Below are 25,556 nucleotides of genomic sequence, written 5' to 3'. Positions count from 1 at the left end.
CCCGGGCTGGAGTGCAGTGGCCGGATCTCAGCTCACTGCAAGCTCCGCCTCCCGGGTTTACGCCATTCTCCTGCCTCAGCCTCCCGAGTAGCTGGGACTACAGGCGCCCGCCACCTCGCCCGGCTAGCTTTTTGTATTTTTTTAGTAGAGACGGGGTTTCACCGTGTTAGCCAGGATGGTCTCGAACTAAATTTTTTTTTTATGTTGACATGTGAATGGGTTTAATTGTTGCTTTTGGATGAATTAACAAATATTTTAAAATGTTCTCAGTTTTCCAATACAGTAGTTATCTGTAGACCATAACCTTTATAAATGAGAACTTTTTGAGTTCCTTAATAATTTTTTAAGATATAAAGGTGTCTTAGGACTAAAACATTTGGGAACCGCTGATTTAGAGAGTGACTGATGATAGGGAAGAGGTCTGAGAATCCAGTGAACCCTTGGGGACTTGCAGAAATAAGGAAGAGTCCTCAAAAGAGAGTGAGAAAGAAAGGGGACAAAGTACTGTGTGGTGTTCTGGAGGCTGAGTGCAGAAAGTGTTTCAAGAAGCAGCAGGAGGTCATCTGTGCTGTATGCTGCTGACAGGTCTTGTTAAATCGCAGCTGAGAACTGCCTACTGGCTAAAGACAATGCCTGAGAACTGACCACTACCTACAGCGGTGTTGGAAGTCATTGTTGATTTTGAAATGGATCGTTTCAAGTATACAGTAGTGGGGACAAAAGTAGGCTCGGAAGAAAATGGAAGAGAAAGAATTTGTTTCACAGTTTGGATTCCTGAGACTGTGAATTGATCCATCCCACCTCTTCATTTTTTAAAGTATTTATTTATTTATTTATTTATTTTTATTTATTTATTTTTTTGAGACAGAGTCTCGCTCTGTCACCCAGGCTGGAGTGCAGTGGCGTGATCTCAGCTCACTGCAAGCTCTGCCTCCCGGGTTCACGCCATTCTCCTGCCTCAGCCTCCCGAGTAGGTGGGTCTACAGGCGCCCACCACCACGCCCTGCTAATTTCTTGTATTTTTAATAGAGATGGGGTTTCACTATGTTAGCCAGGATGGTCTCAATCTCCTGACCTCGTGATCCGCCTGCCTAGGCCTTCCAAAGTACTGGGATTACAGGTTTGAGCCACGCGCCCGGCCACCCATCTCTTCATTTTGAGGGAGTCACTACAGTTCCTGACTCGCCTTCAGATTACTTTGCACTGGAACCTACCCCAGTTGAACCAGCTGTGGGATTTGGGGATGAAGGGTGTGAGGAAGTGGTATAGGACAAGTTGCCTGGTCTCCTTTGCTGCACATGGGATTATTTTCTTTAAAATGACTGTGGACAAGAGATCTATTGTACTTCATGATGACTCTAGTAAATAACCATGTATTATATGCTTGAAAATTGATAAAAGAGTAGATTTGAAGTGTTCTTACCATAAAACATGATGTGTGAGGTAATGCATATGTTAATTAGTTCCATTTAGCTATTCTACAATGTATATGTATTTCAAAACAAGATGTTATACATGATAAACGTACAATTTTTGTCAATTAAAAATAATTTTAAAAGAAGCAGAAAAAATATAGGTTATATTTTTGAGCTAAGAAATATGTTTACATTGAGATAGTTAATAAAATAATTTTTTTCTTAAAATTATTGTTTCCTTTGGAAGGAATAACTGACTTTATTTTATTTACTTCTTGCATAATATTTATCGATATTAAATGTTATAATTTTAAAGAGGAAAGAAATAATATGTTTTCCCCAAGTGAGATTTTTACCAATTTATATGCAAAAACACTTATTTACACTTTAAGGTAATGACTTATGTATGTCTCTTCCACAAGACTTAGAAGTCCTTAACAGCAGGGTGTAAAATTTAATTTTCATTTCTCTACTGATTATCATCTTACCTGGAATATAGTAGGAATTTAGTACATATTTTAGAATGAGTAAGACATTAGAAAATTTGGATTTGTGTTTTATAGTTTATTTTCTTTTTGGGTCTCTTTCCCCTTGAATTGTTAAAAGTAACCTTTAAATTGTTAATGTGGTAAGTAAAATTAAATAAAATCTAAAGGACAGATTGCTTTCAATTCCCCTGGGTTCGAACAAATGTTCAAAGAGTATTTAGATAGGAAGCAGACAATAGTTCATTTTCCTTTGCTTTGATTGGGTGTATATTTCAAAAATGACGTGTAAATTAAACACAGACACCTTCTGTTTTTGAGGCTTTAGAAGTTGTTCCCCAAGATAAGAAAGAAACACTTTTGACCTGTGAGAGATCATATCTCCTCTGGAACTCATTCAAATAAATTATTTTGTGATGTATTTTAAAATTTGGGTGTAATTTATACAATGTACAATGTACAAATTTGAAGTGAATAGTTTAGTGAACCAACATCTCTGTCATCCCCAAAGGTTCTCGTGTCCACTTTCAGTCGGGTGTGCCATCCCAGAGGCAAACATGGGTGTGAATGTGATTCTATCAATAGATTTTGCTCTTTCAGAGCTTCAGATATGTAGTTATACCGAGTGTGCTTATGCACCTGGTGTCTTTTGCTCCACTTGCTGGTGTTTTATAGATTCATGCTCTTATTGCATATATCATGCTATTGAGTAGTATTCCATTTTATGAAGTTATTCACCTATTGATAGACATTTGGACGGTCTACAGTTTTGGGCTGTTATGAATATAACCACTGTGAACATGATTGTACGTCTTTTTGTGGACGCAAGTTCGCAAGTTTTCATGTCTTTTGAGTGTGTTCTTAGAAGTATATTATTGGGTAAGTGTATATTAAATCTTATAAAAAATTTATTTAAAAATTGTCAAACATTTTTCTGAAGGGCTTTATAATTCAGTATGCCCATCAGCAACTTATGAGATGCTCTAATGTACTTCAAGTCTTTGCCAACTCTTGCTTTTTTCAGTCTTTTTAAAATTAGCATTCTAGTGCGGGCAAAGTGGTATCTTGTGGATTCCTGTTGTTTCCTTGGTGACTAATGATGTTGAAAATTTTTTCATGTACTTATTGACCATTCATGTGTGTTCTTTTATGAAGTTATCTTGTCAAATCTTTTACTATTTTAACAATTGGGTTGTGTGACTTTTCAAAATTAAATTATGGTAGTTCTTTATGTATTCTGGATACATGTCTTTTGTCAGATACATGTATGGTGAATTTTTTCCAGTTGGTGGTTGCCTTTTCATTTTCTTAACTGTGTCTTTCAAAAAGCAGTTTTGATATTGATGAAGTCCAACTAGCTAGTTTTTCTTTTATTGGTAGTATTTTGTCTACCTTATCATTGTAAAGCCATTGTCCTATGTTTTCCTATAAATACTTTATAGTTTTAGCTTTTATAATTAGTTGTATGACCTCTCTCAAAGTATTTTTTTTAAAATAAATGGGGTCTTTCTGTGTTGCCCAGCATGGATATGAACTCTTGGGCTCAAGTGATCCTCTTACCTCGGCCTCTTGAGTATCTGTGATTAGAGGTGCACACAATTACTCTTAGCTCTAAGTAATTTTTGTTAATAGTGTGAGGCGGGAGTCAGGATTCATTTTTCTTTCCCTATGAATATTTATTTGTTTCTGCTCAATTTGTTGAAAAAATTATCCTTACACCCACAACATCTTGGTCAGAAAATCTGTTGGTCGTAGATGTGTGTGTCTATTTGTGACTTCTGTTTTGATCCACTGTTCTATTCATTTGTCCTTATGCCAACACTGTATTTTGTTAAGGATTTCTGCATGTATGTATTATGAGTGATATAAGTCTGTAGTCTTCTTTTAGTATGTTTGTCTGGTTTTCATATTGAGTTCCTACTGGTATATCCTTTTATTACATGTTTATCTGTGACTTTGTATTTAAAATGCATCTATTATAGGTAGCATATAGTTCAGTATCATTTTTTAATGTATTCTGGTGATTTCTGCCTTTTAATTAAAATGTTTAGTCTATTTACATTTACTGTAATTATTGACATGTTAGTTTTAGGTCTATCATTTAAAAACTTATTTCCTGTGTGTTATCCTTTAGATTTTTAAAAACTTCTGTATCTCCTTTTCTTCTTTCTTTTTGTTTATTGAATATTTTTAGTATAACATTTTAATTTCTCTCAGGTTTTCTTTGCAATACTGTTTTGTAGTTTCTCTGCAGATTACAATATTCACCCTTAGTAAAAAATTTTTGTTGAATTAATATGGTATTGCTTCATGTAAAATATAAGAAACCTACAACAATATGGTTTCATTTGCCTCTTCCCACTTGTGCTATTGTCTTCGTACATTTTATATCTATATATTACAAACTATATAATACAATATTATACTTTTAATATAGTATGTATTAGTCATATATGTTTTAAATAAATTAAGAAAAAATAGTCTTTTATGTTAACATACAAATGTATTATTTCCAAGGTTCCTTATTCCTTTCTATGGGTTTAAATTTATATCTGGTATCATTTTGCTTTGGCTTGAAGAGCTTCCTTCAAGCATTTCTTATAGTGTGGGTCTACTGGCAACAAATCTCTCATTTTCATTTGTGTGAAAATGTCTTTATTTTTTAAAAGATTTTTTGTGGTATATAGAATTCTAGGTGGGCATTCAGTCTTTTTTTTTTTTCCTTCTCTTTAGATGTTGATTATTGTTTTTTGGACTCCTGTTTCAAATGAGATGTCTGCCATCATTCTTATTATTCTCATATGATGTCTTTTTTTCTCTGGCTACTTAGAAACTACTTTTTTTTGTTATCGTTATTTTTGGTTTTCATGGTTAGTGTTCTAACGGAGAAAAACCACAAACTTTGGCTCAAATAGAAAAACTGTGTTTTAAATTGAGCCCCGTCACTTAGTAAGTAGGTTAAAGGACTTAGGCATGTAACTGTATTTTTCTGAACTTCAGGCTTTTCTTTGGAAAATAGGGATGCCTTACCTACATTAGGGTTGTTGCAAAGGTCAAAGCATCTAAGTGCTAGTCTAGCTATTATTTGTTCTCTCCAGCTGAGAGTGCTGATTGACTGACTTTTCCTATATACATTTATGGAAAAGTAAATATTCTAAACTTGTGAGATAAATGTGGTTTGTTTTCTATTTTGAAATTTTTGCTCATAGAACACTGAGGAAACCATTCTTATTAAGTGCAGTTTGAATAGTAAAGCAGGAAGCTCAAATTATCTGCATTAAAATAGGCACAGGCAAAGATTTCGTGAAGAAGATGCCAAAAGTAATCTCATCAGAAGCAAAAACTGACAAATGGGATCTAATTAAACTAAAGAGCTTCTGCACAGTGAAAGAAACTATCAACAGAGTAAACAGATAACATAAATAATAGGAGAAAATTTTTGCAAGCTATGCATTTGACAAAGGTCTAATATCCAGAATCTATAAGGAACTTATACAAATTAAACAAACCCAGCTATCTCATTACTGGGTATATACCCAAAGGAATATAAATTGTTCTGTTATAAAGACACATGCACAGGTATGTTCATTGCAGCAGTATTCACAATAACAAAGACATGGAATCCACCTAAATGCCCATCGGTGATAGACTAGATAAAGAAAATGTGGTACATATACACCATGGAACACTATGCAGCTATCCAAAAGAACAAGATTATGTCCTTTGCAGGGACATGGATGGAGCTGGAGGCCATTATTCTTGGCAAACTAATGTGGGAACAGAAAACCAAACACTGTATGTTCTCACAAGTGAGAGCTGAATGATGAGAACATGTGGACACGTGGAGGCGAACAACACACACTGGAGCCTGTCAGAGCAGCGCAGTGGGGGAGGGAGAGCATCAGGAAGAATACCTAATGGATGCTGGGCTTAATACTTGGGTGATGAAATAATCTGTACAACAACCCCATGACACAAGTTTACCTATGTAACAAACCTGCACATGTACCCCTGAACTTAAAAGTAAAAAAAAAAAAAAAAAAAACTCTACAGCAGAAAAAGTCAATATTATTGAATGAATGCCTTTTTGTTTTGTATTGTTTTTTATCTTTAACCAAACCCGTGCATTCTGCACTTGTATTTCAGAACTTAAAGTATAATTTAAAAAATAAAAAATAAAAGGAAGTTAATGAATGTCTTTTAAAATGTATCTTTGAAATGAGAAACACTGCATTTACAGGGTGATAGGAAAGATCAAGTGACAAACTTAGAGATTAGTGACATTTTTATTCCTCTATTACGGAGTTGTGGGTAGTATTTTTGTCACTATGCTTTTTATGGTAGACGTATTCATGCAGTGGATAAAAATACAGATTTTGACAGATTGGGAAGATAATGTGCAATATTGAAATACTTTGCATGCTTTGTGACAATAATGAGACTACTGCTAAGGAATTTTCTACTACTTTAAATTAGGATACTCCAATAGAAAAGGTTATCTGTGTCCATTTTATTTATTTGGAAAGGAAACAGTGTTTTCTGGTTATACGTGGTGAAGAAAGTAGATAAATAGCCTTGTCCTTTAAGATGTCCCTTGACAGTGAGCTAGAGGAGCAGGTTCATTCATGATCTCCTCTGCAGACACCTTGTTGGACTTGGATTGGTTAGGTACTTTCATACCTTTGAGTTTTGGTTTCCTTTTTTGTAAAAGAAATATTTACCTTTTCCTCAAATATTTTGCCACCCAGTTAGGTACTAAAGTTATTTGTGTTAGAGTTTGGTAGGGTGAACAGTTGAATGACACCTTTTTTTCTCTTCCAGTTTTGGGACCAATGGATATACCAATAGGAATTTGAAATACAGAGATTTGGAAATAAAAGTTGGTTGACCAAATGGGTCTTCTGGTATTTCATACTTGAGTGAGACAGATTTTCCCCTCACAATGTAGAAGGGAACAGCCTGGAATACACTCCATCTATGAGCAGGGTAACCTTTCTCCCAAACTCGCTATCTACGTAATTAACTTCTCCTCCACCAGGGAGAAGGTGGGAGAGAAGGCTAAACTATTAGGCTAATGGAAAATTCTACAAATGAAAGCATGAAACTGAGGGAGTGGAGGTTTCCCACTAACACTTTGTTGACTGGATGCATTGTATGCATTTCATGCAATGTCGTTTGCCGAACAACTGTGCCTGTTTTTTTTAGTAACTCTATTTTAGCTCCCTCATCTGTAAAACTAGGATAGTAATGTTTTGTTTTGTTTTGTTTTTTGTTTTTCGGTTTTTTTTGAGACTGAGTCTCGCTCTGTCGCCCAGGCTGGAGTGCAGTGGCCGGATCTCAGCTCACTGCAAGCTCCGCCTCCCGGGTTTACGCCATTCTCCTGCCTCAGCCTCCCGAGCAGCTGGGACTACAGGCGCCTGCCACCTCGCCCGGCTAGTTTTTTGTATTTTTTTTTTTTTTTTTGAGACGGAGTCTCGCTCTGTCGCCCGGACTGGAGTACAGTGGCTGGATCTCAGCTCACTGCAAGCTCCGCCTCCCGGGTTTATGTCATTCTCCTGCCTCAGCCTCCCGAGTAGCTGGGACTACAGGCGCCCGCCACCTCGCCCGGCTAGCTTTTTGTATTTTTTTAGTAGAGACGAAGTTTCACCATGTTAGCTAGGATGGTCTCGATCATTGGTGTGATTCAATGAATTAGAACATGTAAAACATTTAGAAATGCCCCTAGGCCTGGCATGGTGTCTCATGCCTGTAATCCCAACAATTTGGGAGGCCAGGCAGGAGGATTGCTTGAAGCCAGGAATTTGAGACCAGCATAGGCAACATAGAGAGACCCTGCCTCTACAAGAACAAACAGGCAAAAATTAGCTGGCCGTGGTAGTATGCACCTCTAGTCCCAGCTACTCAGGAGGCTGAGATGGGAGGATTGCTTGAACCCAGGAGGCAGGAGGTCATGGCTGCAGCAAGCAATGATTGCGCCACTGCACCCCAGCCTGAGCAACAGAGTGACAGCCTGTTTCTGGAAATATTTTATGTACGTCTAAAGGAACGAGCCTAACATGTGGTAAACAGTTTGTGCTATTTTTTTTTTTTTTTTTTTGCCTTTTGTGACATTAGTATTACTTAGTAATATGTCAAAGCATTCAGATGCATTTAAAACACGGAGAGGTTAAATAATGTTCACTGATAGTAATAGCAATAGAGGTTTAAGTTCATGTTGAGGAGAGAAAACTGCTGGCTCTGTGGGAAAAAATAATCCCTTATTTACTTTTAATTTGTTTTAAATATATATTTATTCTTGGGACTGAGAAAAGGATTAGGAAGGAGAATGTTGAGTGAAAGGCCACTTTCTTCAAAAAATATATATACGTATATACACGTGTATATATATACGTGTGTGTGTGTATGTGTGTGTGTGTATATATATATATATTTTTTTTAAAATTTGGGTTGCTGGGAGAATTCTGTAACAGGAGTTCTGGAGGGATGTGACCTGGGGTGTTTTAACCCCTTTTATTGATACCTCTCATTGCTACCTTGGGGGGCGATATCATTGCACAGAAAAACCAGTTGCTATTTATTTTAAATATGGAAGTTTCTAGGAGAAAAGAGAGCTGTGGTCTGCATTCCTAATAGCCTACCAAAATACATACCGGAAATCTTTGTTGCTGCATTGGTTGCTTGTTTAGACATGGTTACTTGTGCTGAAAATATTTGTAAGCATCGTTTGCTTGTATCCCTATAGGTTCCTTATATACAGCACTTACCACAATGCTTTGGAATTGTAGATGCCCCCAAAATACCTGTTGAATGAATCGATGAATTTAGGAATAGAGATATATAAAGCAGTGGAGTAGACATCCTTGCACAAGTTTCTGTGCCAGCCTTTAAAAAATTTTCTTCCCTATTCATTTTTTTAAAGGCAGATTATTCAGAAGAAAAGACAGCCTATTTTGGGAGCATTTCAGTTTACTCAGAAAATATTGTGCATTGCTTTTGAAACTGGATTGAACATTTCACATGAATGTTTATATGGTGTTATTTTTCCCTCTTGCCACAAAGCTTAGTTTTTAGAAGGACTGTAGGAGCTTTGTAGTGTCATGAAATGTTAGTTCCTATTTTCTCCCCCAACAGAATATTTGATGCCATTGATTTCATCTTCTCATGTTGAAGCTAAAGTGTGGTAGGTCTGATTAGAAAGAAGCCTGGGAAACAGAAGACCTGCACTGTGCTGCTGAGTGACCCTGGACAGGTCACTAAAGTCTTTGGATCTATGTGTCATCATCTGTTGACTAAGAGACTGGGACTAGAAGACTAATGAGCATTTCTCAGCTTTCAGATGATGTGACTAGGATTTCCCTACCAGTTTCTGCTTGGAAAGATGGCCTGCTGAGATAAGAGGTCTCTGGCTCATTGAGTTAGTTTTAGCTGTATACTCTGTGGTCGAGAATGATTGTTACTTGATTTGTCGAAGCTACAGGTGCTTGCTCAGAAAATTTAAGAATATTTACATTTGGTTTTTAAGAAGCCCATATTAGAAAAACTTAGATAAAAATTGGGTGTTTTCATATTCATTTCTCAAAACCACTAATCCAACAAGTCTCCAACATGTCTCTTGGAACATGTTTTATTCAGTGTTTAAGTCCAATCTATCACATTTTAAATATTCCTTTGTTAAAATTATTGTATGCCATATAGGGTCATAATATAGCTCATATAACGGTCACAGTTCTCTTACTGTTCTAAACATTGTCAGTGTTTCACATGTTGAGTAGCTTTTACAGGCCAGCTAGGGAACCTGATCACCATTTATACGATTGCTATTTCCTTGGCTGGTATGTTTCATTATATCTTCCAAATGACAAGAATAGGATGGGAGGACCTGTCTGTGTATTAAGGGAGGAAACTGAATCTGAGTTGGAGAGAGCTGAATTGGAGGGTATGTGCTAATATAGAGACAGAATTGCTCACCCTGGCTCTTGGGGCTTCCTCTTTCTCCCCTCTCCTCTCTCAGAAGGACATGTGGTGACATCAGGGACATGAACTTCACCTCCATTTTGTAGTAGTTATCTATAGTTACATAACAATCTAGCACAAACTTAGCAGCTTAATCAATCACAAAATTATCTCACAGTTTCTGTGGGTCGGGAGTCTGTGAATGACTTAGCTAGGTACTTAACAAGGCCACAGTCGAGCATCAGCTATGGCTGCTGTCTTATCTGAGGCTGGATGGGAGGAGGATTTGTTCCCAAGCCCATGTGATTGGCAGAATTCAGTTTCTCATGGGCTCTCCAACTAGGGCCTTGGTTTCTTGCTGTCAACTGGGGGTTGCCCTCATGGGGCTCTCTCAATAAGCAGCCCACAAAATGGCAGCCTGCACTTTCAAAACCAGCAAGAGAGAAACTTGTAGCAGAGTAGATGTTACAATCTTATGTAATGTACCCACATACATCCTGTGATTTGTGCCTTATTTTATTGGCTACAAGCAAGTCACAGAACCTGTCCCAAAAGGGCGAGGGAATTAGGCAAGGCCTAGATAAGAAGAGACAGAGATCAAGGGGGCCACTTTAGAGTCTGACACATCTGAGATTGGCCAGGAATATGGCTTCTCTTTATCCTTACTCTCCTCCCTGTCCTTTCTACTTAACTAGCAGCGTGCTTCTCATCCCTTCTGCTTTTCTCCTTCCTTCTGACCTACAAAGAATTCAACAGCCCTGGGTGGCTTTTCCTCCTCTTCTCTACTGTAGAAACGCAATGAAAACGTAGCAGGAAACCCTGCCTTAGGAAGCAACTCTCATGCTGCTGGGGCCCTTCCTTGTCAGTGGGCATTTGGGGTATGTGACATATTCTTCTCTAGACAGTTGTTTCTACATCATAGTGTGGCTTCTATAAAGGACCAAAGTGGGGTCTTCTCAGCTTTTGTGTCTTCTGATTACTATTCTCTTTAAGCAAGCACTGAATTACAAAACCATTTCACTTTCACCATACCATCCTTTTAGGATGTCTTGCTAAGGCTGTGTTGGTAAATTTCAGGTTAGAATCATTAGCAAGTTTGGTGCTTTTACTCTTTTGCCCCAGTAACTCTTGTGTTATCTTCCTCTTTTCTTCAGACATCAGTAGGCTGCTGTTTCGTGCTTTTTTATGGCCTGCTCCTGGCCTGTGTCTTAGTTACTCTTTAGTTGTTGTTCTTCCTCTTTGCCAGGGACACAGTATAGTATAGTGGTTAAGAACAAAGACTAAAGCTAGACTGCGTGGGATTGAATTTTAGCTTCTGCCATTTATTAGCTAAGTAATCTTGAGCAAGTTACTCAGTTTTGTTTCTATGTGGCTGGTGCTAACATTTCTGAATTTTCCACTGGCCAACAAGCCTCTGAATGCTGCTGCCACTCTCATTTTGCTCCCAGGATACATGCACAGATGTAAGAGCAGACAATTTGCCCTTTATTGCTACATGAGATATCACCCCAAGCCCTTTTGTGGTCTCCTAGTGAAGTGGGCTGGAACATTGTTGAGCTTATTGGGATATCTCTTTTTTTGTGGCTTCACCCTAGTACTTGTATTGCCCCCAAAGGATGAGGATAGTGTACATTTTCCAATGGCATAACATTTAATAAGCATTTACTGTTTGCCATGAACTTTATTAAATTGTGTATAGACATTATGTGTTTTAACCCATATAACAACACCTGGTTATTGTACTGATATTGCTCCCGTTCTATAGATGAGGAAACTGAAGCTTATAGAAATTAGACAACATGCTCAAGGTCTTCAGAGCTTAGTTGTAGAATATAGTTCTGTGTGACAGCAAAGCACATATCTTTAATGATCACAGGATACTGTCTCCCATAGAGGAAGCCCAAATTCTTCTTAGTTAACTAGCTCATTTGGAGAAAGAGGCTAAAAATCAAACAACTGTGTCTCATGGCCACAGGAACTTTTCCCCGAATGTCTCCAGCCTTATTTTCACATTAGCTCTTGAATGCTTTTGATTTTGATGCCAGCCAGTCTTCTTCCACCTGGGAGTAGCAGGCTCAGCTTTGCCCTAGAGTGTAAAGTGAACATTTAAAAAAAGAGTGTATTCTTTTTATCCAGATTTTCCCATGACTGTTGTGGAATCTTAACATTGTATTTGAAGTGCGATTAGGAAGTGCTGGGCTTGTAACAAGCACAGCCAGGGTTCATACGTCCAGATTGTTCTCTTTAAGTGCATCAGCTGAACTAATTGCTTATATTCCAGTGATCCTGCTAGTAGTGTTCTGCATTTTTTTAAATAAACTTCATCTCAATCACCTTATAGCCCCTTCCCCACTCCCAGTGCTCAGCACAGTGTCTTCCACCAAATGGGTGGTTCAATAAAGTTGGTTGTTGAAGTTGCTTCTAATTCTTTTGAATAACCACGGTGGTGCTAAATTACCGTCTTTGAGGATGAATTTGATTTTTTGAACTCATCTATTAAAATATTTTCTATTATAGCAAATAAAGTGGTTTTTGTTAAAATTAGGGGGAACTAAACTGTAATGACACATGTGTTCTTGTGAACATTGCACACTGGTTCTGAAGGTAAAAGAAGAGTACTTATTCTGAGCAGTCAGCATCATTGGAGTGAGTCCCAAAGAGGGTGACTTGGAAGGGGTCAAGGAATACTTTTTTTAGACATTAAGTTCTGACACTTCTGTTTTAAAGTTGGTATGTGTTCACCTGGTGAATCTCGTGTTTTTTGTTTGTTTGTTTGTTTGTTTTTAACATAACTGACAAATCCATACTGTTGCTTATGAGTCTGTAATGTGGTGCTCAGCATTAGAGTATACACCAGAAGAATTAGCACTAATGGAAGTGATTCATTCCCTTTTTTCAGAAATTCATCATCAAAAAAAGAAACTCAGTATTGATATGAAGAATGTTAACAAAGACGTAGCTAGAGTTTTCTGTGTGCCCATGTTAATAAAGGCTGTCAACTAAGGCGGAGATTTGTATTGAACACTTCATCAGATCAACTTAGAAAAGTTTTATGTTGTTGTCAAAAGTTACTATTAGAACCTCTTTCCAGAATGTTCTCATCAGGAAAGAGTCTGTGAATTTAATGGACTGCATACCATAATTGCAATTGTAATCGTGAATTTAATAGTCTTGCTACCATAGTTGCACTAGTGAGCACAATAATTGCAATAATCTTTTGGGAACTAATTGTATAATGAACACAGTGCATATGCCATCTTTAAGTTATATAACTACTCTGCAAAGTATGTATTATTGTATGTATTTTACAGACTTGGAAACTGAGCCTTAGAAGGAGTAAATTACTTGGCAAAGATCACACTGCTATTAAACAGCACAGCCGGGGTTCAAACCTGTTTATTTTGAACCTATATCAAACCTTACTGTGTTTCTCATGCATTTAAAGAGCCTCATGTCAGTGGCCAGGCATATAAAGCCAATGAATCTGTTCCTCTCAGTGTTGGGTATAATTTATAGATCTTTGACTCTTCAATTCTTCCTTGCTATTTTTATTGATGCTGGCAAGTTCTTTCTTTATTACTAGGGGAGATCTCTTTATTTATTTATTTGGTGTTTGTTCCATCTCCTCCTTTCTTTTCTTTTTTTTTCCGAGATGGAGTCTGGTTCTGTTGCCTAGGCTGGAGTGTAGTGGTGCAATCTCGGCTCACTGCAAGCTCCGCCTCCCAGGTTCATGCCATTCTCCTGCCTCAGCCTCCCGAGTAGCTGGGACTACAGGTGCCTGCCACCATGCCTGGCTAATTTATTTATTTATTTATTTATTTTTGTATTTTTAGTGGAGACAGGGTTTCACTGTGTTAGCCAGGATGGTCTCGATCTCCTGGCCTCGTGATCTGCCCGCCTTGGCCTCCCAAAGTGCTGGGATTAGAGGCGTGAGCCACCGTGCCCAGCCACTCATCTCCTCCTTTCTTAATCTCCTTACCACCACCCTGTCCCTTTATGGTTTGGGTAACTTGAGATTTCTGTCTATTGTTCAGGTAACTGAGGTGACACTGCCTCTCATGGTACCTCAGTGCATGCATGGAGCCATGTCACAATTATTAATCTCATCTCAGAATTAACATTGAGGCTTCAGGTGATGAAAGTTAACTTAGGTTCCTGTCTTATCAATGTTGTCTTCTTGGAGTCACATGTTCTTCACATAACATGAGCAATAGTTGCATTCTACCTGGTAAAAGTAGGACATTTTTATTTGGGGCCCTTCTCTAAAGGGAAAGAAAGCAAAAAGTTCTATTCCTAGCCTGTTTATTCTAAAATGCTAAGAAATGGGGAGCAAAAGTAAACACATTGTTCTGAATGACTTCTTCTTGGAAAAAGGAAGGCCCTTCGCTGGGCATATTTTATTATTCTGTGAATTATATGAATCCTGCAGTATTTGTTGAATTGGACAGGTGGACAATGTAGCAATTCTGATCATTAAGCATTTGGTGTCCATAGTTCTGATATAATGCCTTTGTTGGATCAAAACATATGTGACTTTGACAGATTTTGACTTTTATCTTGTTTAATCCTCATTACCACACAGTATTATAAGGGACATTTTATCTTCTTCTAGAGATGAAGAAAATGAGGCTGGGAAAAGATGAATGGATTTTCATGAGATCACATGGCTAGTAAGTGGTAGGATTTTGGACCAGAGTTTTTTATCTGTATGTAGTGTCTTTTGGTAGATGGTGGTATTTTGAGTTGCTTGATTACGTAACTTTCCCATCCTGTAAGTTTTAAACAGTTGGAGACATAAACCAAGGATTGACATGGGAATCAACAGAGCCAGTCGCTTAATTGCTGTTAAAACAGGATTGGAGAACCCAGAAGTATCCATTCCCTCCTTTGAAACTAAAGCCTGAATTGGACCCCAGCAACCCTGACACAGACCTCCACTAACAACCAGGGAGAAGCTAGAACAGGGAGAGCTGGCTCACCCTCTCAGAAACAGGCACCACTGTCTTGCCTACTGAGGAGATTAGCTGGCTCCAGGTGTGAGAGAAGACTGGAGGGAGGCCTTTGTTGCCTGGCTCAGAGCAGGGCCAAGAAATTAGGTGGTGTCTCGTTCAGTCCTTCCAGGCAAATTAATCCTTCACTTTTGAGGAGAGGTAAGAAGGGGTTAGGGAGGAGAGATGGAGAGAAAAAGTGGGTTACTCTAATACTGTTGCCGCCTGGAAAACAGACTAGGTATCTCTTCCTGAAAACATAATGGAGGGCAAAATTTTAAGGGTTCACCACCCCAATCCTTCACAGTGGAAATACTGCTCTTAAAATTTTTTTTCTCTTAAGGTTATTTTCTGTGTTGTTATTTTCTCTTTCCTTTTTGTTTTTGGTAAAAAAGAGAAGAGATAACTGGACTTTTCTATGTCTTTTGGGTGTAAAGAAGAGACTAACTAGTAGAAATCAAGAAATGGCCTTTCTGAGACATATGACTAATTAGATTCTTTCTTCTTATGACAGGTGATGGAACTGTACTGGAACAATGGGAGAAGCTGGTAGCTTATAGGAAGCCAAGATGACAAGAATGTTTTTAAATAATCCGTAAGTTAATGTTTGTTGGCCTTTTGGAATTCTTTTAACTACTGGGTAAATTTTCTTTAAGGAACCATGGTAAAAGGATAACACAGTCAACTAACTTGAGTGCAAAAGAGAAACTATTTTATAAAGTAAACATCCAAACACTTCAAACAATTGATGCTAACTTTAATAAATCTTATTTTGCATACTTCTTTCTTGATAGGGTGTGTCATTTTAAGTTGAGTGTGTCAATTTGGTGGACAGAGCATAAGTATTTGAAGAATTAAGAGAATTCCCTGCACATGGTCAGCATTTAAATTAAACTTGGAATAGCCCTTCTGATATGCAGATATTTTTGGTCCTAGTGGTTTCCTTGGGCTCCATTTCTCACTCAGTTATTTATTTTTTTGTGGGTATATTTTGAAGTAAATATGAACAAATTTGGTGAATATGATTAAAATTGAGTTCTTTGTCTACATCTTCTCCATATCCCTCTTCATATATGCCACTTTTATATACATCAGAGGCTATTAATGTTTGCTGATTATCTGACAGTTACATATGGTTGATTTTGGTTTCACTGTGACAATAATAATGTTAGTAAGAGGGGTAGCTTAGTGGAAAGATCATGTTTTTGAGTCAGACGATCCTAGGCCTCATTCTTGCTCTTGTGCTTCTTAGTAGTTACTCAACCTCTCAGAACCTTAGTTGACTCATTTGTATGTTGGATTTGATACTATCTCTCATAAAATTAAGGGTTGCGGAAAGTACTTTGTGCTATGACTGGCACGTTATAGTTACACTGTAGTTACTGGTACAATAAATCATTTTTACTTTTCTTATATTTGTGTCATGATTTATAACCTATAGGCCTTTATTCTGACTCAAAAGATTGGCCAGCTCGAGTTCCTTACGTCTTGCCAAGCTGTGGTGGTTAACATTATAGCTAGCATCTGCAGGTAGATGTTAACAAGCTGGCAATGTCAGAAGGAGGGGTTGTCATCTTTGCAGGTTTCCATTGTGTAAATACCCCTACCGTCGCTGGCTCATTTTAAACTACCAGCGAAAGTCACTGAAAGCAGGGTTAGGAAGTGTTATGCAGTCGCACAGCATTATATAGTTTCTACCAACCAGATAAAGTAGTTACAAATCACCTCAAGAGCATGGTTAACAGTAAAATAATTAGGAAATGATGAGTTTTGAGTATGTATTACCTTTGTTTTTAGTATGATTTATTTTAATTTTGTTTATATAATTTAACTTTTAATAATGCTGTGTTTAACAACCAACTTGCTAAAAATTCTGAGAATTTAACAATTGGTTCTAGTGGACTGGTATAAGTTGGCTCTAATACACCACTAATTGTAGGTTTCCTGTTGTGAAGACATTTCTAAGCCACAATTCTTTAATTATCTGCCTCAGCCCTGGTGGTAAGAGTTTCGTTTGATGAATAAAAACAAGGTTTGGTTTTGAGTCAGTGCTTGCTATAACTCAAGTTGTCATGCTCATATTGCTTCTAGAATTGAAAATAGATGCCAAAACCAATTTAGAATTTAGACCAGTTTCTTGAGTTGTTGACTCAGTTTCATAACTGACCCCTGGCATCGCTTGCCTATTCTGGCTGTTAAACTGATCTCCAAGTGCTAATATTGGCAATCAGTCATTCTGCTCACTGCCTGTTGAACTTCCTTCTCTCCCTTCCCTATATTCCTTCAAATCTTAAATTCCTTCAGGTAGTGGCACTGCAGAGACAAGTAGTCAGGGTTCCTCCCAGCTAAGCATTCCATGCAGCTTTGCTTTTGATTTAAAAGTTAAGTTTTAATGGAAAGACAATTGCCTCTAGGGAGAGAGTAAAAACAAAACAAAATCTGAGCAGTTTAAAGTTCATCTTGGCTTGATTAAAATCTTAGGGAGTGAAACGGAGGAAAAAAAAGGAAACCAGATCAGACATCTCAATGTCTCTTCTAGAAGCAACTTCTTCAGTTTTCTAACTTGCCCTTTAGAAGGAAGCAGTGGAACCCTGAAATTGCTAAGTAACAGCTAAGATTGTGGTGGTTGTTTTTACTTTAAATCTCACCCACCTAGTTCTCAAAACACATTCTTTATTGAACCTTACAAAAATGCCTTGGATATTTCAAAACATTTGCTTGTGTCAGTTCTTTGAATCAGACTTACATAATTGTAAAACATTCATTTCCCCAATTTCCTCTTAAAACAAAAGGTATTTATAGTTCCCACCGAGTCAGGGATGGACTTGGATTACTGCAAAAGTAATCTGTGTTCATTTCAAGAGGAAGCTCATGGTTAAAATCTGAGAGACTTGCCTTTGGATTATGAAATAATGACCTTTGGCTTAAATAAGTGTGTCTTTGGTACTTTGAAAGCAAACATGGAAATAATAATTAATACAGAAATTTTATTATAGATATAACATTCTGATTTATATTATCATCTCTCTTACCAGAATGGGCCTTAATGTGGTTTCCAAACATCCCTTGTATAGATGATTTCTTTATTAGAGAACTGCTAGGTGTATAGTCTTTAGATGTGTAAATTTTATAGCCTTGCATTATGTTCATATCAACAAACTCAGTTGTTTACTAGATACTTGGGACTCATTGGTTTTGACGATAAATTTCAGTATAAATAAGAGAGACTTACTGCACGTTAGGAGTTGATAATCAAACCTGAAAAGAGAAAACTATAATTTCAAACTGAATGTGGTAGGCATTATAAAAGACATATAAAATACTCAGAAAACAGAAGAGAAAGAGAAATTACCTGGGTGGCAAGAGGAGTGGGCTAGCTGAGGGAGGATTTCAGGAGCAGATGATATGTGGATTAGATATTTAATGATTAATGCCTTTTTATTAAAGTACCTTTTATGAAATTATAAAAGTTAACATTGCTAATTGGAAAGAACTTTAGAAATGCAAAAACTATTTTGCATTTGCAAAACTATTTTGCGTGCCAGTGAAAATGTCAGCAATTAACTTTTTTTTTTTTTTTTTTTGTATTCTGCCATACTTTTTTATTCCTAGATTAGATAGATGCTTTATTTTCCCTCTAAAATGGGTCTGGTTATTACTATTGTTTTAAAATCTGCTTCAGTTGACAATATAGCAAGATGATGCCACATCAATAAATATACATCTACATAATTGTTGATATATAGCATTCTATGTGTACGTAGTCTATAATGTTTCATATTACTGGACATTTTTGTTTTCAACTTTTCACTTTTGTAAAGTGCGCTGTAATGAACATCTCTGTGAACATCATGGGCATTCATTCAGTTATCCAGATGAGACCTTTGTACAGAGTTGGGAGGAGTGCTTAGGGGACACTCTAGGTGGAAGGAACAGTTTGAGCAGAGATGGTACAGGAAGATCACGTTTTGGGAAAAGGCTAGAACTGTAGTTTAGTAGAATGAAAAGAGGAGAATACTGCTAATTAGGACTAGAAAAAGAAAATAGAGGGTCTTTGATACCAAGCCTTTAATTTATTCTTAGTTGGGCATCATTTTGGAATCTATGTTATTCTTTAAATGAATGACCCCGAATAGCTTCAATTGTTCTTAGTTTTTCTTATTTGGAGAAGAAATAAAATAGTTCCAAATGCTCAAGAAAGAATAGACCTTTTAAAATTCTTGAGAGATTTAAGAAACTAACCAGAACATAAACAAGTTATTGAAGTCATGAGAAAAGGTGTATGTTTTTGTGCGTGTGTGTGTGTATGTATGTGTATGTGTATGTGTAGAAAAGCTATAAGAGTAGAGGTTTTTAAAAGTGAAGGAAATTTATTTTCTACACTTAATGAATATTAAATTCTTTATAATTAAAATTTAAGGGCAATTTGGAAAAGAAGTAAGTTTGGGGACACATGTCATAATTTCATAATAATAATACCTTATATTTACTGAGTTGCTTAATGATGTGTCCTCAGGCAATTTTGTTGTTGTGTCAGCATATAGAGTTTACTTACACAAATCTAGATGGTATAGCCTACTGCAAACCTAGGCTATATGGTATAGGCTATGGCTCCTAGGCTGCTGCAAACCTGTATAGCATGTTGCTCTGCTGAATACTTTAGGCAATTGTAACTAAATGGTAAATATTTTTGTATCTAAACATAGAAAAGTATAGGAAAAATATATTATAATCTTACGGGACCACTGCCTTTTGTGTGTCCCTTGTTGATCGAAGCGTTGTTATGCAGTACATGACTATACCTCTCTGTGCTTGTGTGTTTTAAATACAAACAGTCCCCAATTTACAATAGTTCAACCCTATGATTTTTTGACTTTACGATGGTGCAAAAGCGATACACGTTCAGTAGAAACCATACTTCATGTACCCATACAGCCATTCTATTTTAACTTTCAGTACAGTATTCAATAAATCAAACACAATATTCAATACTTTAATAAATAGGCTTTTTTTGGGATGATGTTACCCAACTTCAGGCAAATGTAAGTGTTCTGAGCATGTTTAAGGTGGGGTCAGCTAAGCTATGGTGTTAGGTAGGTTAGGTGTAGTAAAAGCATTTTTGATGATGGGTTTTTTAGGATGTAACCTCGTCCTAAATTGGGGAGCCTCTGTTAATTATTGTACTTAGTCTGTTAACAGTCTTTTTAGGAAGAGTCTGGGATTATCTGCATTTTCCAGGTGCCTGAAAGGCTGACTTCCCTAAGGTGGGTGAGAGAGCACCAGATTTGGTGTTACAGTTCAGGCACTGCTGAGGCCTTGAAACATTGCTATGATAGTTGTAAAGATAATAAGGCAGTATCTGAAAGATTATGAGAACAGCATAAAGTACCACAGAAATGGAGGGACTGCTTTTTATAGCAGGACACCTTCTATCATTACAGGAGGGAAGAAAGCTCAGCTCCAGTCATTTTCCATTCTTTTTGTGGTAGCTTATATTATTGTCAGAACACTTGCTGCTCCTTTCTACACACCTTCCGTCCCTGTGAAAGGATTATACTTTCCTACTCTACAGAAGGCTGATGCCCCATGGCTAGCTTGGCCAAATAAATCCTCTAGGATTTATTTTGGCAGGTGAAATGTCAGTGACAATAATTTGTGTCATTTCTGAGCAGAAACTTTAATAGGTATGGCCTGTTCTGCCATCTTTCTCTTTTCTTTGCCATGAGACTAGCATGCCCCAGTTAGGGGTGTTCCTTCTGCCCTGATCTTTGACTGAAGAGGACATGGAGTCCAGCCACAGCTTATCTGCAAGAAGCCAGACAGGAACTAGAAATAAGCCTTACTCCATTGTTAGCCTCCAAAATTTGAGGACATTTTGTTCCTGCAGTATAAGTCAGCCTAAACTGATCTACTCTTTTTTCTCACTTTAGGCACCATCCTCTCTCTTTCAGGCCTAATACACACACGCACACACACACACGCACACACACACACATTCTCTCCCTCTCTCTCATTCACACACAGCTTAGCCTTTTTATCTCAAGGGATAGAATTCCCTATCAACCGTTCCACTGCTGTCTTTCTCCTTCATTGAAGATTTCAACCTTCATCAGAGGTTAACAATTCAAATAAGGTATTTAGAGTCGATCAGGATGACCCTTTATTTTTTTCTTCAAACATTTGTAGAACATAGTCCATGTCAAAGTAGATTTCTGGAGGTTTAAAATAACCCAAGCCCTGGACCCAGCCTTCAGGAATCGAAGAATATGGTGTGGTGCTATTTGTTCAAGTGGCTATCCAACAAGGTAGACAATGTTGGGTGCTGATGAAGGATGTGCTTTGATCCTCGGTGACCTGTGTTTATGTAGTGTCCCCACTTTGTTGTATGTCGACCTTAGATGTTAAGGGTCATTGCTTTTGATTCGTTTAGCTTACCTTCTCTTTCTCCTCTTCCTTACCTTGTATTTACTGTGCCATTTAACGTGTACTACATGCTAGACTGCTGTATTCTCGATTTGTAGTTTTCAGTCAATTTATACGGACTCATTCACTGGTTTAGGGTACATGTTCTTTGTTTGACACACATTGTATGTTTTGTTGTTGTTGTTGTTGAGACAGAGTCTGGCTCTGTTACCCAGGCTGGAGCTCAGTGGCGCCATCTCCGCTCACTGCAAGCTCCGCCTCCCGGGTTCACGCTATTCTCCTACCTCAGCTTCCTGAGTAGCTGGGACTACAGGCACCTGCCACCACGCCCAGCTAATTTTTTGTATTTTTGGTAGAGACGGGGTTTCACCGTGTTAGCCAGGATGACCTCGATCTCCTGACCTCGTGATCCGCCCACCTTGGCTTCCCAAAGTGCTGGGATTAGAGGCGTGAGCCACCGGGCCCAGCGGTAAGTTCTTTAATTTCACAGATGATATATTAATTTTTTTCTGTTATAAAGTGCTTAACATACTATTACAACAAAGTTAAGGTATTAGTAATTTTCTATTGTTTTCTTTGATTTGATTATTTTTGTTTCCCTTCAAGTTAGTGGTTCTCTTTTCCGTGATGTGTGAAATGGAGTTCATTGTTAATTGGGGTGCTTTTTCCCGTTATTTCAATTTAGAATAATTTGGAGTTGTTCTCTCATAATTTTAGATCACCGTGTCTTACTACCTGACATGTGTCAAAGCAATCCAACTTAATTTCGTGTTACTAGTGGCAAGTCCTGGCTTTGGAGTATGGGGTGAAATCAAGAGCTCATAGAGGTCTGTCTGACTAGTGGTTTCTATGTTAAGCCCATGTATGACTTAGCTGTTCCCCTTTCTTCCTGATTGAATTCTGATGTTTTCTGTCTCATTACTTCTGACCACCATTCTACTTTGATTTCAAAAGGCACAGGGTTAATTTATTATTAAAGCAACATCTTGGACCAGGGGCTTTCAAACTTGTCCAACATGTACAGAAAGAAATGGTTGTCAGCCTCAGTTAGACAAGGGAAGGGGAACTCAGAGAGCTGCCATGTTTCAGTGAGGTCTGCTTCATAGGATGGGTGGTGACTTCATGGGTGTGACTTTAATACTATATTTCATACCAAACAGGTAACCGTATTCACTTGTATATATTAAATACTGCATAAACAGATTTTTTAAAGGTATGAAATACCATTAATGTTGATAAATGTGTCCATTGCATTTATTTTGGCAGACCTGAGTCACATTAGTGTTAGTTGTTTTTTTCCAATTTTAATTTTCTCTTAAAAGATTTTTATAAGCAAAAAATACTTTTATTTTGGAGAATTCAAGCAACACAGAAAAATGTAAAGAAAGTAGAAAATCAGCCCCAGATTCTGTTAACATTTTGGTGAATCTTTTTTTACTTTTGTTTTTCATTAAATCATTTTTATCCACTTAACAATATGCTACAGCACATTCTCTAAGTCAATATTATAATTTTTAATACATACCGCTCCATTTTATTATTATATCGTATCTATTTTAATTAATATCCTGGTGATATATGTTTAGATTGTTTCCTGTTTTCTCTATTACAGATGATATATCAATGAATATCTTTGTACATATATTTTTGGATATATTTCCAGATATAATTAAAGGGATGCATACTTTTTATTTTCATACACATTGCCGGAGTGTCTTCAGGGAAAAAAGAGTTTTAACTTGCACACCTCAAATTAATGTAATGAGAAATGTCAGACTTATTCATTCTTGTCAACCTGATCTACAAAACATGTTTAAATATTCACAGCTTTTTAAAAATTTTCCATTTTTATTTCAGATTCAGGGGGTACATTTGCAGGTTTGTTATATGGGTAGATTGTGTGATGCTGAGGTTTGGAGAATAATTCATCCCATTATCCAGGTAGTGAGCATAGTACTCAATAGGTGGTTTTTCAGCCTCCCTTCCTTCCTCCCCTCTCTAGTAATCCTCGATGTCTGTTGTTCCCATCTTCATATCCATGTGCACCCAATGCTTAGGTCCCACTTATAAGTGAGAACATGTGGTATTTGGTTTTCTGTTTCTGCGTTAATTTACTTAGGATAATGGTCTCCAGCTCCATCCATGTTGCTGCAAAGGACATGATTTCCTTCTTTTTTATGCCTGTGTAGTATTCCATGGCATGTATGTACCACATTTTCTTTATCCAGTCTACCGTTGATGGGCACCTAGGTTGATTCCCTGTCTTTGATATTGTGAATAGTGCTGCATTGAACATGTAAGTGCATGCGTCTTTTTGGTATAATGATTTATTTTCCTTTGATTATATATGCAGTAATGGATTGCTGGATCAAATGGTAATTCTATTTTTAGCTGTTTGAGAAATCGCCAAACTGCTTTCCACAGTGGCTGAACTAATTTACATTCCCACCAGCAGTGGATAAGCATACTCTTTTCTCTGCAACCTTGCCAACATATTATTTTCTGACTTTTTAGTAATAGCCATTCTAACTGGTGTGACTTTTTAATAATAGCCATTGTGATTAATGGTATCTCATTGTGGTTTTGATTTGTATTTCTCTGATGATTAGTGATGGCTCATCATTTTTTTGTATGTCTGTTGGCTGTGCTCATATGTCTTCTTTTGAGAAGTGTCTGTTCATGTTCCTTGCCTACTTTTTAATGGGGTTGTTTCTTGTTTGTTGAATGTTTAAGCTCCCTATAGATTCTGAATGTTAGACCTTTGTGAAATGCATAGTTTGCAAATATTTTCTCCCATTCTGTAGGGTGTCTCTTTACTCTGTTGATAGTTTGTTTTGCTGTGCAGAAGCTCTTTAATTAGTTCTCACTTGTCAACTTTTGCTTTTGTTGCAATTGCTTTCAAGGACTTAGTCATAAACTCCTTGCCAACGCCAATGTCCAGAATGGTATTTCCTAGGTTAAAACACTTTAGACAGGTATTTTAATATAGATATATAGATAGTACCTTCTTTTTTTAACAGGGCAAAAGACACTTTTTATGAAGATACTATTTACAAATCATTGATTTTCAAATGATCTTCATGTAAGTACAAGGATCAGGTAGCTTAAAGCCTACCTAGAGAAATATTTTTCTGTATTCAGCCATAGAGAAGTACTTTCTTTTAAGAAATAGAAAGTTAAATCTGGCTAGTGACTGTGACTGCTCTCTAGTTCCTTCACGTTTTAGGTATTTACACAGAATCTGATACATTCACTCTCAATCTTCTCATCTGTGAGCCCACCCCTAGCTAGCTGCTCTTTGTATTAGACACAATAGTCCCAGCTTTCAGGTCAGACAAACATGGCTGTGCAGCTGGCTCTGACTTGTCTTGATGATTGACCTTGGACATATATACCTTTCTGGACTCCCTGTTTCTTTGTGGGTTCAGTGTAGTTGTTAATATCTGCCTTGCAGTGTTGTATATGGATTAAATGTAAAATAATGTGTATAAAATGAAAGCCATTGTCATTAGTTGGTACTCGGTAAATGCATTAAATTGAGCATGTTTTTCTTGTTCTAAATGGAATTTCAAATACATTTTCCTTTAGGAACAATGTCATGAATGGAGTTTGAGTACAGTATTAGAAATATTATTCAGCATTCTATTTCATTGACATATAATTTCATTAAATTGTGAGTTAAATAGGTTTTTAAGGACTGGCCAGAGAAGCCAGCTTTCAAATGAAAGGTATTCCAAGTGTTACATAAGAGTTCATGGACTTAATTTTTTTTCCCATGCCACCTTGTCTAAGAAGGGTTCATTGACTTTTGACTCTAGAAGTGAACTTTTAGAATGTAATTTATTACCTGGTTGACGATGGCTTGGAATTTCTTGATAGGTGATGATGTGTTTGGGGTAAACAAGACCTTCCTTCTACTTCTGAGAATTAAACCCATTTTCTTCTAGAGAACTTACTGCTCCTCTCACCAAACCAACCAAGTGGTCCTAGTGTAGACCAGCCAGTCAGGAGTACATGGCTCCAAACTGGACCCGTGAGTTTTTCTTGCAGTTTTTAAAATTGCAACTGTGAAAGGAGGAATTGTCTGTCTTGGAGGCAGAGCTAGGAGTTAAGTGGGAAGAGGCACACTTTAAGAATGAAGGATAAAGCCAATGATAAAGCACCAGAAACAAAGATGCTATCTTGTCCTGGTGCAGTTCGTGTTGAGCTGATCCTCGTGCCCAGCTGCCCCTGTGGCTTTCCTTTTGCTGGGATATTTAGAGCCAATGTGGCTCACCTTGCTTTTGCCCATG

The 25,556-nt window shown here is 37.3% G+C and overlaps 1 protein-coding gene across 1 annotated transcript in view; it reads left to right on the top strand.

The window, feature by feature from the left end:
* The window catches only part of SGMS1 (sphingomyelin synthase 1), a 168,443-nt gene that overhangs the window by 30,756 nt on the left and 112,131 nt on the right, over positions 1-25,556 (top strand). The window contains exon 4 of the mRNA XM_025397293.1: positions 15,356-15,436. The gene's annotated coding sequence lies outside the window, so the exon portion shown is untranslated. The remainder of the gene's footprint in view (positions 1-15,355; positions 15,437-25,556) is intronic.

Source organism: Theropithecus gelada, chromosome 9 (assembly GCF_003255815.1).
Source record: "Theropithecus gelada isolate Dixy chromosome 9, Tgel_1.0, whole genome shotgun sequence".
Taxonomy (NCBI): Eukaryota; Metazoa; Chordata; class Mammalia; order Primates; family Cercopithecidae; genus Theropithecus; species Theropithecus gelada.
The sequence above is the reverse complement of the archived record's forward strand: the minus strand, read 5'-3'. Positions and strand labels throughout refer to the sequence as shown.